Source organism: Anser anser (genome assembly GCF_964211835.1).
Source record: "Anser anser genome assembly, chromosome: 9".
In the NCBI taxonomy this organism is placed as follows: Eukaryota; Metazoa; Chordata; class Aves; order Anseriformes; family Anatidae; genus Anser; species Anser anser.
The window spans coordinates 3,174,809-3,190,594 of NC_139729.1; the positions used below are offsets into that span (position 1 = coordinate 3,174,809).

The following is a 15,786-nucleotide window of genomic DNA, read 5'->3' on the forward strand; positions in this document are numbered from 1 at the left end:
AGACTGCGTTTCATCTAAGCTTTAACAGTGCATATTCATGTGACATCATAAGGAGGTTGCCGCTTTAGTCTGCTACTCAAATTAATGCTCACATAGCCAGAATAAATGATTTTGATAGAAAGAAACTCCCAGTGAACAATGTCTTCCCCACTATTATTGAGAATGATCATGAGACACTTTTCCAATTTTTGCTTCATGTGCAAGGCAGTTTTGTTTCAGAGTTCAATCCATTTTTTAAATGTCATGTCAAAAATTAGTTTTTAAAAACCAGTTATTTGCAGGAATATGGTACAGTTACACCAACACTTTTCGGAAAACTTTTGTACCTCTACAATGGAATTTCCCAAGAATGGACAATGCTGTCCCAGAAGGTCATTTAGTGGTTTTGCCTTCCTGCTTGGGAGGAGGAGACAGCAGCTCAAATACTTCTTTTCCTATTTAGGTTAGGGGCTAAACTGATAGTTCTTAATGTTTATTGTGTTGCAACCTGTGAGTGGACAAAAATGGGTGTAATTTCTTTCTCTCCCATAGGATAACAAAATCCTTGGCCTATTTCAGAGTAGGAATATCTCTGGGATGTCATGGCCTTGGATATGCCCATGGAATGGTTGGGATTCCTTCTTTGCCTGTTTGGCAAAGATGTTGCTCTTCAACCTCCTTACAAGGCAAGAAAATTGTTTCCTACTAGTTCTCATTTCATTCACGTTGCTCTTTTTCAATAGGAAAACATTGACAAGCGAGTTTCTACAAAATAGTTCTGATTAATGTGCTCATCTACTTGGGGAAAGGACAGAACAGAGTTACTTAGCGGCCACCTTGCTTAACTTGTTATTGGAAGTTGCTCAAAGGTAGCATTGTGCGAATACTTGTATAAAGTATTGTGCAGATTATCCTGAATTCCTTGGTCATGCCTGCAGTCTTCCAGAATATATCTCAAGTATCTTAAACTGTTTATTTTCACTTCTGTACCTTGATGATATTGTTAGATACCGTGGGAGTTTTGTGGGGGTTGTGGGTTCATCTTGCTGTGAATTCGGAGAAGCCGCACCAAGCCTGATATGGGTGCTGAGTGAGTTGGGTCGGCTGTCCACCTCTGCCCAGGCCTCCAGGGAACGTGGTGGGCAGGTGCAAGATACCTTGTTTTTTTGTGAGCCAGTGCCAAGGGCCAGTGTGTGCTGAGTGAGGTTTAACACGTGCTTGCCCAACCTCGAGTGTCCTCAGCATTTATTTCCCTGTTTTTTCCTGTAACTCAGAGTATCCCTGCCTACCATTACCCCAGATAATGGACAAGTGTTTCATTTTTGTGGATACGATTGACTATTTCCTTTCCATTCTCTTGAGCTCTCTAAATATTTCAGAAGCTCTCAGAAGTAGGAGCAGGCTTCCCATTTCCAAAATCATGACTGCAGGTTCTGTGAAGAAGTAGTGGCTCTTTCTGGTCATAAGATATCTACTTGTATGAGAAATGTGCGTTTTTGGCAGACTGCTAAATATTACTGCTTAAATCTATTACAAGGAAGCACAATTTTCTGTAACTTAATTTCCTAAGCCTAATGAACCTAGTAAATTTCCTCTGATGTCTTCCCAAGTTAATATGTTAAATCTAATTTATTTGGCAAAAAAATGGACAAATTTCCTCTTAATTGGATTAAACTAGAAGAAAAAAATATATTGTTATGCAAATCTGTGACTAATAATTTCTGGGTTTAGTTCCATTCATTTACTAGCCTACAATTGCTACTTTTGTTTGCTGTAATTTAACTAGAAAGAGTTGACTGTTGCATATATGTATTTGAAAATCATAGATGACACTGAATTACTTTCTTGTAATTCAATGTTGCAGAAGATTTTCTGTCCTACATGATTATTTGCATACTTTCTGGGTATTATATTCACCCATTGATTTTCATGACATGTTACTAGTATTTTGTGAACAACACTAATGAGTGGATGATGCATTTTCATAAGCAATAATATGTTCCTAGTAATTTTGATTGCTAGATGTCAAAGTGGTGCAAAAGGAATTCCCACTGTTTGTCTTAATGTTTGGAAAACTGAAGCACTGAGAAGTTCCATCAAAATCTAAAACAAAACGATGACTGGGAGCAGGTCCTGGAAAAGTTCAGTTGCAAGACCAAAACATGAGTTTGTCTATGTATCCTACTTTGATATTTTGTGAATAGGGTATAAGAGAGGTATATAGATAAGAGGGACCCGATTATGTTTTGTTCTGAAATTCAATTCACATTCTTCATGGAAACATCTATGCTCCTGCTTTCCTGACGTCTGCTTCTTATATGTGGAGAGGTATGATATAAACAGTGGAACCAAACCTCTGAAAACTATATTACAAGGGCCAATAATGAGTGCAAATCCATGTATGACCTTTAGAGCATTCATGCAGCTGTCTCCACCCTCTGATGTGGCTTGCGCTGGAGGAATCCTACTGATACCTAGCATTTCAAAATGACTATGTATATCAAAAGGATAGGGCTGGATTCTTTTGTTTGTACATCTCTACTGATTTCAGAATTGCTCAGGACAGAATTTGATTTTAAAACCATAGGCCAAAGATCTTTCTAACATTCTTACATTTTTAAGTGACTGTTAGTGATATCTGATATTTGTAAACAGTCCAGAGTTTTCCTGCTATATGTTATTTTACCCTGACGTTTATATCTTTTTCAGCACAACAGCAATTGTACGAAAAATAGACAATGAGCTGCAATAGTAAGGTCAACAGTTTTAGTATTAAAATCAGTTTACAGTATGTTTGCTTGAAGTGCACATAAATTCAAAGAGGCAATAAGTATAAACAGAATAGCTGATTTCTTGGATGCACTCCAATATAATTATAGCTATTCACCCTTGTGACTATTTGTGTGTGTAGCTTAAAGCTATTTGCCTGCCCTAAGGTACAGTAGCAGTATTTTTATACATCTTTGTATCTGATTAAAATGCAAAACTCAGTAAACCTGGAAAGGAAGCTAACAAGCTTAAAGAAATGTATGAGTAAAATTAACCAACAGATTGACTGTGCATTTTTGACATTTGTTAGCAGCACCACCCAGTTCTTGGTGCAGGTACCTCTCATTCGCTTCAGTTTTGAAACTGTGAGATATCCCTAAAGGATTTGTCACCAAAATAGTGTATTTCTAATAGGCAATTATGAAAAAAAAATCATCATCAATCACATTTATTGCAAACATCTCATAAAACAGTAAAACATTTATGTGGCTATGGAAGGCAACTATGTTGCCATGTAATATACTAAGATTTGCATATAAAGAACAGCAGGCAGCAAACAAGTATCTTTCCCTTTCTTATTCCATTTATACAAATGTCTTTGCAATGTATATATTTAATTTACATCAAAATGCTATAGCTGCAACACCTGAGTGATGTTAACTGTCATTAGGTCTGGGAAGAAAGCAACATGAAGGTAGCTGATAATGCTGCTGTCTTCAGGTAGGGTCCATCAGGCATGTTGCACCTTGTCACAGCCTGTTTGTCGCCAAGGAGGCAGGGTTTTGTCTCAAGCTGATGTGCACCTGTCAGGATGGTTTTTTTATTATTATTATTTTGCTTGCTCCCTCCCCCAGTGTCTTTTTTTTTTTTTTTTCACTAAGCTTCATTCACATCAGGATTTTGTTTTCAAACTAATTCCGGGGATAGTGGGACTCTGTGTTGTTTCCACGTGAGTAAGAATAAAATGTAGTTGCTTTGAAAGACACAGCTCTTTTTGGGGAGGTGGGGAGAGGGGAAGTGTATGGCAGCTGACTGTCAATACCGAGATTTGCTAATCTCCCCTGTAATCATATGTCCTCATGCTCAGCAAATGCTCAGAAATCATTTTCTTGAAACTTTTTTAATAGCACAGAGTGTGTCTACTGTGGGGCTGTTTGATACGAAATGACTACTAAAATGTGAGGTTATTTGTGTGTCAGAGTTGGTAACAACCGTCTTTATCTGGGTTTTTCCACAAGCCTGAAGGTAAAATGAAGCAGGCAGCACTGCAGAGAAAAGAGAAATGAATGACATCACATTGTACAAATCTGTGGGATTTTTTGACATTTGACTTTCAACTATCATTTTAAAAAATTCTGCCTTCTATTTACTTGTCAGAACTGGATTTAATTCTTATATCCTGCAAGGAATTCGCCATGTTAAGATATTGATATAACAAATTGCTGAATGTTTTAGAGATTGATTCTTGCTGACCAAAATGGGCTTTCAGATTGGAAGTCTTTTTTTCTAGAAAACACCTGCTGAGATAGAAGTCTGACTGCTACACAAAGGAAATACATGGTTTGTTTAGTCTGCTTCTATCTAGCAATTTGCAGATGCTATCATAAATTGCATTTTTTTAATGAAAATTACCTAAGGATTTGGCAAAGACCTTTGGTTTAAATGGACTGAGTGGCCAGTGTCAGGCCAGTATTAGCATACTGATTGGTTGTTACTTCTGTCAGTCTTGCTGCAAAATTATGACAGGCCACACAGCAGGGAGCAAATGATCATTAATACTTCATCCTCTGGGACACAATAAACTGCCATTCACTTGCATACAAATAAAATACATAAAGCTTGTCAGACAAGGTGACAGAAAAAGGTGCTTTTTCAAAATGATTTTATACTACAGTGGGATGTGATCATTTAAGATGTTTTTTGTATTGTGCAGTGTATGATCTTGACAGCAGAATCTTTGAGTTTCTTCCATTTTAAAACAATATTGTTTAGTTCTTTTTCCCAATGTTTATTTTAGTTCATTAGAAGATGATAAGATTTTGAGCACTGTTCTCTGCTGTACAGTGGAAAGTATAAAACTAAATCTTGCAGGCAGCAATGTTTCTGCTATTTAACCCAATCCCCCAAATTATGCGTGTGCTAGTGCATGCTCTGTGTAGGTGAATGCAAAGTCAGATTCCAAAACATACCAATTAGAACAAAGATTTCCAAACCTGAAGGAAAAAAAAAAAAAAAGCTGTTCTAAACTTGAATATACAGTTTCCACGTTTTCAGTAGCAGAGGAAAAAAAGCGTCATGTTGTGTTATACTTTTGGTAAGGTCAGAAAGAGGCTAGAATTTGAGGTATTTGCTTAGCCAGTGCTTCCAGTAATGCTTTTTCTGTTCTAGGAAGTGCACTGAGAAAGATGATTACTGATTTATGAGGAGATTTTGCATGTTCTGCCTATAGCATTTTCTGTTTTGTTGTTTTTTGACACATCTAGCAATGAATTATTAGGTGGTTATTGCACTGGAAGGTCTGTGTAGGGAAAGGGGCATAGGATTGCTTAACCAGGCAGTGTGGAGCCTGATAATCTCACAATGTTGGCAAGGAATTCCTTCCACATTTACTATAAAAACAAGTTTTCTGACAAACTCTTAGTGTTTTAACCCATTTTACTACTTCAGTCTCCCATGGGAGATTTATGGGATACACTGAATATCACTTCGTGCAAGCATTTGGTTGAAATATTTCAATTTCATTAAAAATACATTTTTTAAGGAAGCAAAAGATGTTTTATCAAATATTTTGACTGAATTCTGCAGGTACAGTGCTTTGTATCATACCAGTGGATCCCATCTACAGAACTTCAAAGTCATACTTCCTTTCTTACTTCAGTTCCAAGGCCTGTTAAGAAATTTGGATTTCTCCTTTGTCAAAATTGATTCTGAATTAATACTTTCAGAGTTTGGCTTGGATTTTTTCTTCTCCTGGCCTTGACGACAAGAAAGAGGATTACTAATGAATGTTCTCTCTTGACTGAGCTAGAAGGAAGAATCACTGGGAGTTTCACAAGAAAGCTTAGCAGATCCATCAATGTTCTCTTCTTGGGTTTCTGCCACTTCTATGTCCCTGTTAGTGTTATAATGTCACCTACTTTAAAGACCCAATATGGCAAAGCATTGATGAATGACAATGAATGTTAGTAACTGAGAAACAAGCATAGGTGCCACTGAAAGTGTTGGTGAGGAATTTGCCAGTATAGTGCAGGAAGAAAAAATATAAATGTTGAATACACAGCACTGGTGTTCTTGCATGTATGGTTGGGCAGAGAAGGAAAAGAAAAACAAAAAAATGCTTCTTAAAAATACTTGTGCAACTTCTCTAAACCTTGCTCTTGGATTAAATTCTGATAACGGAGCAGCAAAACTAAACAACATTCTGGAAATATAGGTGGAGGAGACTGGCTGTGATTGAATTTTTTTTTTTGTTTTTTCCCTTTAATGCAGATGCATTAAGCACTTGTGGTTTATTGTATTTCTGTTATTTAGGAAATGCCTACTGATTTCAGGCCCGAATAGGAAAGTAAACCTCTTGTTTTGGCAGAAGATTATCTTTAATAAGGACTTAAAAATATAATTATAGTTTTTTTTGGTTGGTTGGTTTGGTTTGGTTTTAATATATCCAAGCCTATCTTTACATTAAAGGGAATACTCCACAGGACAAACCATGAGACTGAGAGCAGACTGGATACAGTAACGGCTACCTTAAATTCTGTATGATATATTGTTAAATATTGTGGTTCACATCACTTGGGGATTGTGAAATCCAGTGATGAAATAATTTTTTTTTTTTTGGCATAGTACTTTCCCTTCACCTTCCTTCTGGTCCTATCCATTCTGGTTTGTGCATGCAGAAGCATGAAAGTTAGGACTGATTAGCTGGCACTGGCATTGCAAAATCACAAGAAAAATACTACTGTTAATGAGAATTGTGCGCATAACCCCCTGCTTACTGCAATGACAATTCACTCCTCTGACTCTGTCAAACATTACAAAAAATAAATAAACCTGATAGCTCAATAATAAATAACTGTTCAAGACATGTTTTAAAAACTTTAAAATGCAATAACCTAAATCCTCAGCTAGATTGAATCCAACTCTCTCCGCTGAGTTCAGGGCAGCTAAACTGATTTACGGTGGCTGGGGAATTAGCCTGTTGTGTCTCAAACTGCAAAGTGTGCAAAGGAAAGAAATTCAGTTAGAACACAGGCGGAAATGAATATGGGGGTTTCAAATGTTAAAACAAAGCATCGGTTAATAAAAAAAAAATACAAAATACTTAAACTACTGCTTGAAAATCCTCAACTTACCACTGCATATGTTCCAGTAATTTGTTCAGCCATGCATTGTGCTGTATTCACTGAATGAAGGAAACTTCTCATGAGAATGTTTAAAATGTCACTGAGGTTCAGTGTGGATCAGGGTGCAGGTGGCTCTACAAAGGCTTTGCTGAGGGGATGTGTTTATACAGTTGCTGCTGACGGATGGTATTGATTGGTTAGGCAACTAATAAAACAAGCCACCTCACTTTCATCTTTGTGGTTTCTGTTCCTTCAGTACATAGAAAAGTGGTTTTAATTATTCACATCATCCATTTTGATGTTTTCTTTTTTTTTAATTCTCATCCACCCACTGTCTTATAAGCAAGTCATATTCATATTTTCTGATTATTGAACAAAACTTGCAAAGGGGCATAGGAGTGAGCAGACAGATAACAAATTTTTGAGAACAGGAAAATTGGTGCTGCATTGCTGGTAAGGTGAGCAGACGTCTCCATGCAATGAGACCATTTGGGTCAGCTTCAGGATGACAACACTTGACAGTGCTGTCATGGCCTCAGCAAGGAGAGCACAACCTGTAAACACCATGGTTTGAAAGGCAGCACATGCCCATGCCTGTGAACCGAGCATTCCAGGGTATCCAAGGATCCATGCTGAAAGCAAGTACCATGCAGAGCGTGCCCTACCCCTGCACAATTGTGCACAATTGTGCAGGGGAAGCAGATTTGGGATTGCTTGGCATCAGGAAAGTCAGAGCTGCCTTTTGAGCACCTTGGACTTTAAGTCCTATTTTCCCACTAATTACTTTTTGCCTGAAAATTGGAGTGCTAGGATAAGTCTTTTTGTTTACCATGCTCTTGCCAAGCTTCTGTTTACATCAGTGTTGTAAGTTTTTGTAATAATCTACCTCAAAAGGAGGGCATATGGATCACAACAACTACAAGTATTTGTTTTTAGATGTAAAAACCATGATGCTCTAAAAATACAAGTCACAAAGAAGTACAAGCAAAGCATTTGGTGGCAATACCTAAATCTGAGGTGCTGTCAAATGTTGCCACCCTAAAGCTGACCCAAACAGTCAGAAGAAAGTAAGAATATGACTTGGTTATAAGACAGAGGGTGGATGAGATTAAAAATAAAATGAAATAAGATAAAATAAAATAGATTATGTGAATAATTAAAACTACTTTTCTATGTATTTGCACAGCAAGTAAAATGAGAAAGTATAGATGGGAGAGTTCCTCAGCCAACTGTTAGAAGAGATTGTTTGGAGAACGAGCTGTAGTGAAGAGACCTTTTTTTTTTCTTTCTTTTTGAGATGTTCCATTTTCCTTCAAGCTAATTTTAACTTTAAAACATCTGTGATTATTTTCTTTTTAAATCAAGTTGGGCTGTATGGGGAAGGGAGGCAGAGAAACGAGCCCAAAGGCTGTGAGGTGGGATCCCTCCCACTGCACAGGCTGCTGGTGTGCACGGTTCTTGAGGGAATCACTGATGGATGGCAGCAAAAGCTGCCTCACCATCCCTGTGACAAATATGGAAGTAAAAGAATAAGAGTACAGCTTTTCAAAACCTTATTTTATGTTTCCTTCATATTTAGCAGTCCAATCTTGAATGCAAGTACCAGTTTAGTGTATTCCTTTTATGCTTTTGTTTCCTCTAACATCAGCCTGTCTCTCAGAAGCAATAATTTGAGTGTGGAAGAAAAAGTTGAGCTGATTGCAGGGGATGCATATTCCCCATCCACAGTAAAATAAACTAGGAATCCATGTAAATGAGGCATACAGTTTATAATGAATTGGGCTGATCGCGATGATGTGTTTGAGTGTCTCTCTCAAAGTTCATTAACTTAATGTAATATACAGTGGCAAGAATGATACCTATGATTACTCCAATTAAAATGACAGTTTTGTGCTTTTCTGTGCTGCAAGTTAGTGCTGTGAGAACGTGAAACACCTCATAAATGCCACCCAGCTGCAAAAGTGACAGTGAGTCTGCCAGTTTTTCCTTAGCAGCATTGGGAATAACAGGCATGGCGGTGGCTGGATTCTGTCATTGCTGAAAACTCTCAGTTCACCAAGCATGGTAAAACCAAGGTGATACGTCTGTGATAACATTGCTCAACAAGTCATTAAAATATACTAAGGAAAATGTGAAAACATATACTTTTAAATGGAAATAAAAAATAAATAGAATTAAAAGCATGGTGTGTGGATACCACTAAGAGGGGGCTGTAAGCAAGGCTCACCGTCCTGCTCAAAAGAAGTGCAGGATTAAAGCTGTGCTCTGTTTTGAGCTCACTGCTTATTAATAAAGAGTGGATGGTAACTGAAGAGATGAAGAGACTATATTGTGAGACACCACAGAGCTCTGCATGTGTGATGTTCCTTCTGAAGCCATAATAACCATTTGATTTCTGACCCTGAGGTGAATTTTGTATACTCATATGCATGAAGGAGGTGAAAGTATATTCACTGAGATATGCCCTTCTTTCCACACTGTGTTTTTAAAAGTGACATAATTGAGGTATAAATAAAATAACAAAGAAAGCTTTTTCATATATACATTATTATTTCAAACTGCCAACAGTTGTCTTCCCACTTGCTGGTATTTTAGAGTATTTTATAGGTATTTCAGAATTTTAAATGGCAGAGCTCTCCTTTACCATCTCCTGTAAAATACACTCATCTTGCATGCATCTTACATGCATCATCATACATGCATCTTAAGGGAAATCAGGTCTATAATCAGGTCCTAGGAACTTTGCTGGTGTTTCCTGCTCATCTCCTATTTGTCCTGTGACATCTCTGACAATAAAGAATACAGAGCCCTAAAATTGGCACTTAGCAATAGACGAGGCTATATCCTTTCCCCAAAATTAAAATGGGGACCTCGTGCATGGTAGTTGCTTAAAGTGTCTGCCATTATGTGGAATGCCAAGATGCCACCCCCTGCTGTTTTCTATTCAGATGAATGGAAAACCTATGGATAAATTACCACCTGCAGCGTGTGATAGCGGACATTGTAAGCAGCTGTCACTGTAGCTCTGTAATTATGCAAGTATTTTTCCAATATTATACAATTAGATGGCCCCATCTCTCTTTTTTTTCTCTTGGTAATGTTTTTGTAGGTGTCAAGAGCACTGAACTCTCTCCTTGTTCTATCAGTTACGTCTCAGTGCAGTACAGCCAGCACTTTGCTGATGGTCCTGGAGCTGGCACTCTTCTTATACCAGAGGTTGTCTTCTGCTGCATTTGCAGTACTATCTCACTTTTTTTCTTTTTTTTTTTTCTCATTGTGAGATAGTGAAAATCATCTGTCAGTAAGCAGTCACACCTTACCTTTGTTATGGGTATCAGGCAGTGTTGGTTGTTAGAAAGATGCAGCTGGCTTGGAGCATTTGGTGGCCTAAATGTGGTGTGGGAGATGGACCAGAAAGTGGCAGTACCTCCTGTAAGACTCTGAGGGGGGTTTGTGCTACAAGGATGGGAGAGAAACTGGATGGTATGACACTAAGCCAGCTTTCTCAAAAGTAAAAAATAGAGTTCAGTTTTTAGCTGGGGGTGCTATCTTAGCAAATTGTTAGTTTGTTCCTCGAAGTTGTTCAGGAAGGTATGTTTTACTACAGAATGCTTCTACCTCTTTCATTATCATCTCTTGTTCCTTTCCTTAGAATGCCTATAATTAATAGTGAGATTATGAATACTAAAAAAATGCATTTTCCCAAAGATTGTTAGTAAAAATGGCTATTTTATTTTTTTGCCACCTTGATTGTTATTTTACAATTTAGTACTTTTGATTTTGCCCATTTCTCCTGTATGGTGTTTCTGCAACTATATTTGAACAAGAAACTGTGGAGATCTGAGGCCACACAGCGTATCAAATCTCATCCTCAACAGGTGGCCTTCTTTCTGAAGGGGTCTAAATATTTATTGTTAAATCAGCCTACTAAATCTGCAGATTTTATTTTCATTCTATATCTTTTAACCTAAAGAAAGTCTGTTACATCAGAAGGGGATTTGTTCTTTGGGGCAATCAACCTTTTTCTATTAGACTAAAGTTTAAAATAATTTTAGATTCAACACCAAGGTTGCTAATTAGTGCCTGTTTTTTTTTTTTTTGTTTTTGTTTTTGTTTTTTTTACCTAAATTTGGGCTAAGTCACAATGAATATTTCATTTGAAAGTCTTCCTTCTTGCTGCCTTAAAGAAAATTCCCATAAACAAAAATTGTGAGCCAATTTTGAAATTGCCTTTAATTCTGCTGTTTACAAGATCCTCAAACCCTGTCTCTGCAGTAAGCATGCAAAGATTATTAAGTCGGGCTCCTGAAGCAGCTGTACCGATTAACACGTTAACCCTCTCCGCACACCAACATGGCACCCGGCTGTGTGCTGTACTAGTCAGCTCGAGTGCAGGCTCACAAGGGTTTTACTGAAACCACCACTTTTACTGACCTGTGCTCATGGTGCCAGTTGCACAGCCATATGAGAAGGGACAAATGTGTGCTTCTGCCCAAAGTCTCCCAGGCAGTGGAACCCATGGCATGTCCTGCACCGAGTCCGTGGGACTTCTGCTGGCTGTGGTGGGTATCACAGGAGCCAGGAGGCTGGCTGCAGTGTGGTGGCAAAGCCAAATTAATGTGGCTTGGCATTGCAGACTGCAGGTTCTCCCACTTGGGTTTGATATGCTGTGCGAAGGCACAGGTGGATCAGGGCCATCCTGCCCTCTCCCAGCACTGCTGCAGGTGCATTTCTTCTTAAGTCAACAGCGAGTGAGGGAATGCTGTCATGCTATCTTTCTCATCTCTTTCCATAGGTTAATCCCTTGCTAACTTTGTACATTTACACAACAACTCATTTTTTGGGGGCACATTACAGATTAATCTACATATTTCAGGGTACATAAATGGATCTAAAATAAGTTGCAGGTTATAACACAGGATATGCACCCTTTCTTTTGGATGTCCGGAAACATTTGACAAGGCAGAGTATGTAGAATATCATTTTCTGCCTTTATTTCTTGAGCTTGTGCAAATATAGGACTTTTGAGAGCCTGATGAATCTTGATAACAGAGCATCATTCTAAATTGATAAATTAGAAGTATGAACCATGGTAACATAATGCCCCCTATGGTTTGCAAGGGAGTATGTACAACAGCATTATGAGGAGTACTTCCCTACATACTTTTCTTCAGTTGAATCAGAATTACGTTATGCTCCTCAGCTACAGAGGGAAAAATAGCTGGCTGGATTTTCTTAATAAAGAGGTCAGATGCTGCTAATTTAGATGCTCTGAATCTCCTCCTCCTTTTTGGAGATTCAAAGCAATTGGGATCAAAAGTGTTTTTAAGTACTGTAATTGCAGAGCCAGTAGCAGCTGGGTGAATACATTTATGTACTGGACTGGGGTCTGATGGAGGAGGTCGCCTAAAGAAAGCCAAGCACCTGCCCCAGAGGGGAGAGGGTGCTCTGTAGTTGAGTAAATGGCCACTTGATGGCAACATTTTACCACACATAAGTAAAGCCAGCAGAATTTGACAGTAGAAACTACAAACCTGGAGGGGGAAAAAAAAAAAAAAAGCAAACAACAACAAAAAGCCTGTATGTTTCCTCGGGACCCAGTTAAAAAAAAAACTCCATATATTAATTCAGCACTGTTTTCCCACAGCCTTTGCAAATAATAGCTTTTTATCCACCATATCTTGTACATGTCATGACTGTAAGTCCATTTAGGTGTTCCCTTGTTAGAAAATTTCATTTAGCAAGTTAGTGTTTCCTTCAGCATGAAAACCCTTTTAAACAGAAGAGGGCATAACATATTCTTAAGTTTGCAGAATAGTAAGTTGCCTCAGCAGCAAGAGACACAGAAGATAATGAATAAACAATGATAGGACATTTTGCTGGTAAATTAGCTGTTTTCCGTTCAGAGTTCTTTTCCTCTGCCTCCCCACATCCAGTCTAAATGCAGGTCTTCCCCCTTTGACCTGTCAGTTTCTTTGATTTCCTGGTCACAATAAGAGCAAAAGCAATGCTGCACTTGGGGGAGGGGGGGGAGCAGACATATCATCTGTTGTGATCTGAAAGTATGGGCAAAGCGGTCCGACCTGCGAGAAACACGTACAGCAGCCTGCCATGGAACCGTGAAGGCAATGAGCAGGGACAACCAGGTCATCCAAGACTTGCAGATCATCAGTTCCCTTGGATGGCCACAAAGTTCCTTTCGAACCTTCCCAGAGTACAAATGAAACTGATCCTTGTACAGTGGTGAACCAGCAGCAACTGGAGCACACCCACCAGTATAAATGGATGCACAGATATAATACGAACATAAACTGGCCACTTTAGGTCCCTAGGGGGCTGAAGAGCACGTGTGTGCAAGTGGATTATTCACGTAGGGTAGAAGTAATGTGGTTGAGCAGATGAGATGTCTCCTAAACCCAAAGTTTTGGGATTATGTCATGGATCAGTTGGTGTTTCCAGACTTAATTCTTATAATGCCATTCCTCTGTTGCAATAGCTACTGGAGACATGTTTTTTCAAATATTTGTCTTTGGAACCTGGGTATTGGGTAGGAAAGAAGGATAAAGAACAAAGAGGGAATGACTTGTTCTGTTTCGCATTTTGTCAAAATGTAATGAAAATTATTTTGGACCTCTGCTTTTAAGTTGAAATTCAGGTAGCAAACTGTAGGGCAGTAAATACCTAGCAGTAAGTATATTTAGAACTAAAATAAATAAATAAATGTCACCAACAGTTTATGGTATTAATCCTCTTGCTACCTCTCAGTTCCAGAGTATGTCTGGAGTGGGGAGTGCCTCCTCTCCCTCCCTCCTCTTGCAACAGCCAGTGTATTTGTTGAACTGGCACTGAAACACAATTCACTGCTAAATTTGCCACAGCTAAGTTTAAGCACGTGGTAATTGTTATTCCAGCTACTGGTCCATGGGCATATGTACAGTTAATATTTAAAATTCTCGAAAAGATGTATTCAGAAGGTTTGTGAAAAATGAGGCAGTTTTCCTTCCCATAATGTCCAGGATCTCAAATGAGTTATGTTGTCAATGGGAGCTCAAGAGGTTATATAGTTTTCCATAATCTATAAAGCTTCTTCAGAATCATGTCATTAGCTTTCCTGTGGTAGCGCACAGCAGAGCTAATAATGCAATTATGGTTCATGTAGTTAAACTATGCTATTGATTTTTTTTTTCCCAGGAAGCCTTCATTTCTAGCAATTCTAATCATCTTCATTGTACAGCTGTATGGATTCCACGTTTCACTATGAGGGAAATAAAATCGCAAATAAATGCCATCTTTTCTAATGTCTCTGTAAATGCCAGATTTAGTAACCATTAACCAAATGTTGGAGTCTATAAAATGTATAATTCTTTGTCTAAAAAAAAATATAGAAGAGACCACATTCACGTCCCAGTCACTAGAATAAACTGTTATGCTGGAGTAAATGAGAGCAGAATTTCATCCAATATTTGATTAATTCTCATTTGCTGCAAGTATAATTCATTACATTTCCAGGTCATGATATCCAACTTTTCCCATATCCACTGTATTTAAAATGTAAGTATTAGAGTAAATTAGTATGGTTACCACATGAAAATGGCATGTGTAAAAAGCTGTCTTTTAAATTCCAGTTCTTTGGAACAAATCTGGAGAATGGAGTTCTGTACTTTTACCAGATATGCAATAACTGTGAGACCCGGCACTTATGGAAATGTGTTTGTTATTATTACTATTATTATTATTTTAGAGAAGGAATGGTGCCATCTGTGCCAATCCCACCATAGCAAAAATCTCAGTCCTGAGAAATTGGAACCCTCATTCAAAACTACAGCAAGTAGTGAAGAAGTTCACTTCCTCCATGGTCTCTGTCTTCCATGTTTAAGGTTGTTACAGGAAGATAAAACAATAGGAGTAAACTATCAAAGGCGTTACAAAGCCTTTAGAAAAGGACAATGATCATAGGGTGTTAATCATTTTTTTCTGAGGAAAGAATTCCTTTAATGTACCTGGGACACAAATGTGTTGAAAATAAACGCAAACAATGCTTGCTGTGAGGTGGCTGAGGAAAAACTCCAGATACAAGAGGAACCTGCAAACTAGGCTTCCTCAGGGGACCGTGTGGAGATGGAAGGGAGCTGAAAATGCCATCACAAAAATAAAGTAAACATAGCTAAGGCTTTAGCCATTCTTTCAAAAAGTTGTTGTCTGTGATATTGAGCACTCCATGCTCTGACTGCCTTCAGAGAGACTCTCCGTCATTCCCCTATGTGCGGCAGCAGCAGCGCAGCACCAGGTTTTCACTGGGGATCCCATGAAGGGGATGTAGGAAATGCGGCAGCCCAAGACAAACCCAAGGCAACTGAGACAGAGGAAGAGCAGGAACAACTTTAAGGGTCCAAGCACCTTGTTATGGGCATGGAGCTATTCCTGCCACGATGGCTGGAAGAGAGGAACTCTGTGCAGTGACAGAGCTGGCAACTGTACTAGTGAAGTTCACGTATTTTCCCTTATTTTTCAATTGCTCAACTTTTTCTACGTGTTCTATTAATGCTATTTTTCTCTTTTATTCAGTAACTATTGTGACTTTTGTTCTTCAGTGAAGTACAGAAAATACTCAACCTGTCAGTTTGAAATCTTTAAAGCCAAATTGTGCATGCATATCTTCCTACTGGCCTCTCACTCTGGTTTGCTTGCAGATGGT

General features: G+C 38.4%; 1 protein-coding gene across 2 annotated transcripts in view; it reads left to right on the top strand.

Annotated features, from left to right (window-relative positions):
* LOC310904446 (phospholipid scramblase family member 5-like) overlaps nucleotides 1-15,786 on the top strand; it is a 155,020-nt gene that overhangs the window by 107,906 nt on the left and 31,328 nt on the right. The gene's annotated exons all lie outside the window — the stretch shown is intronic.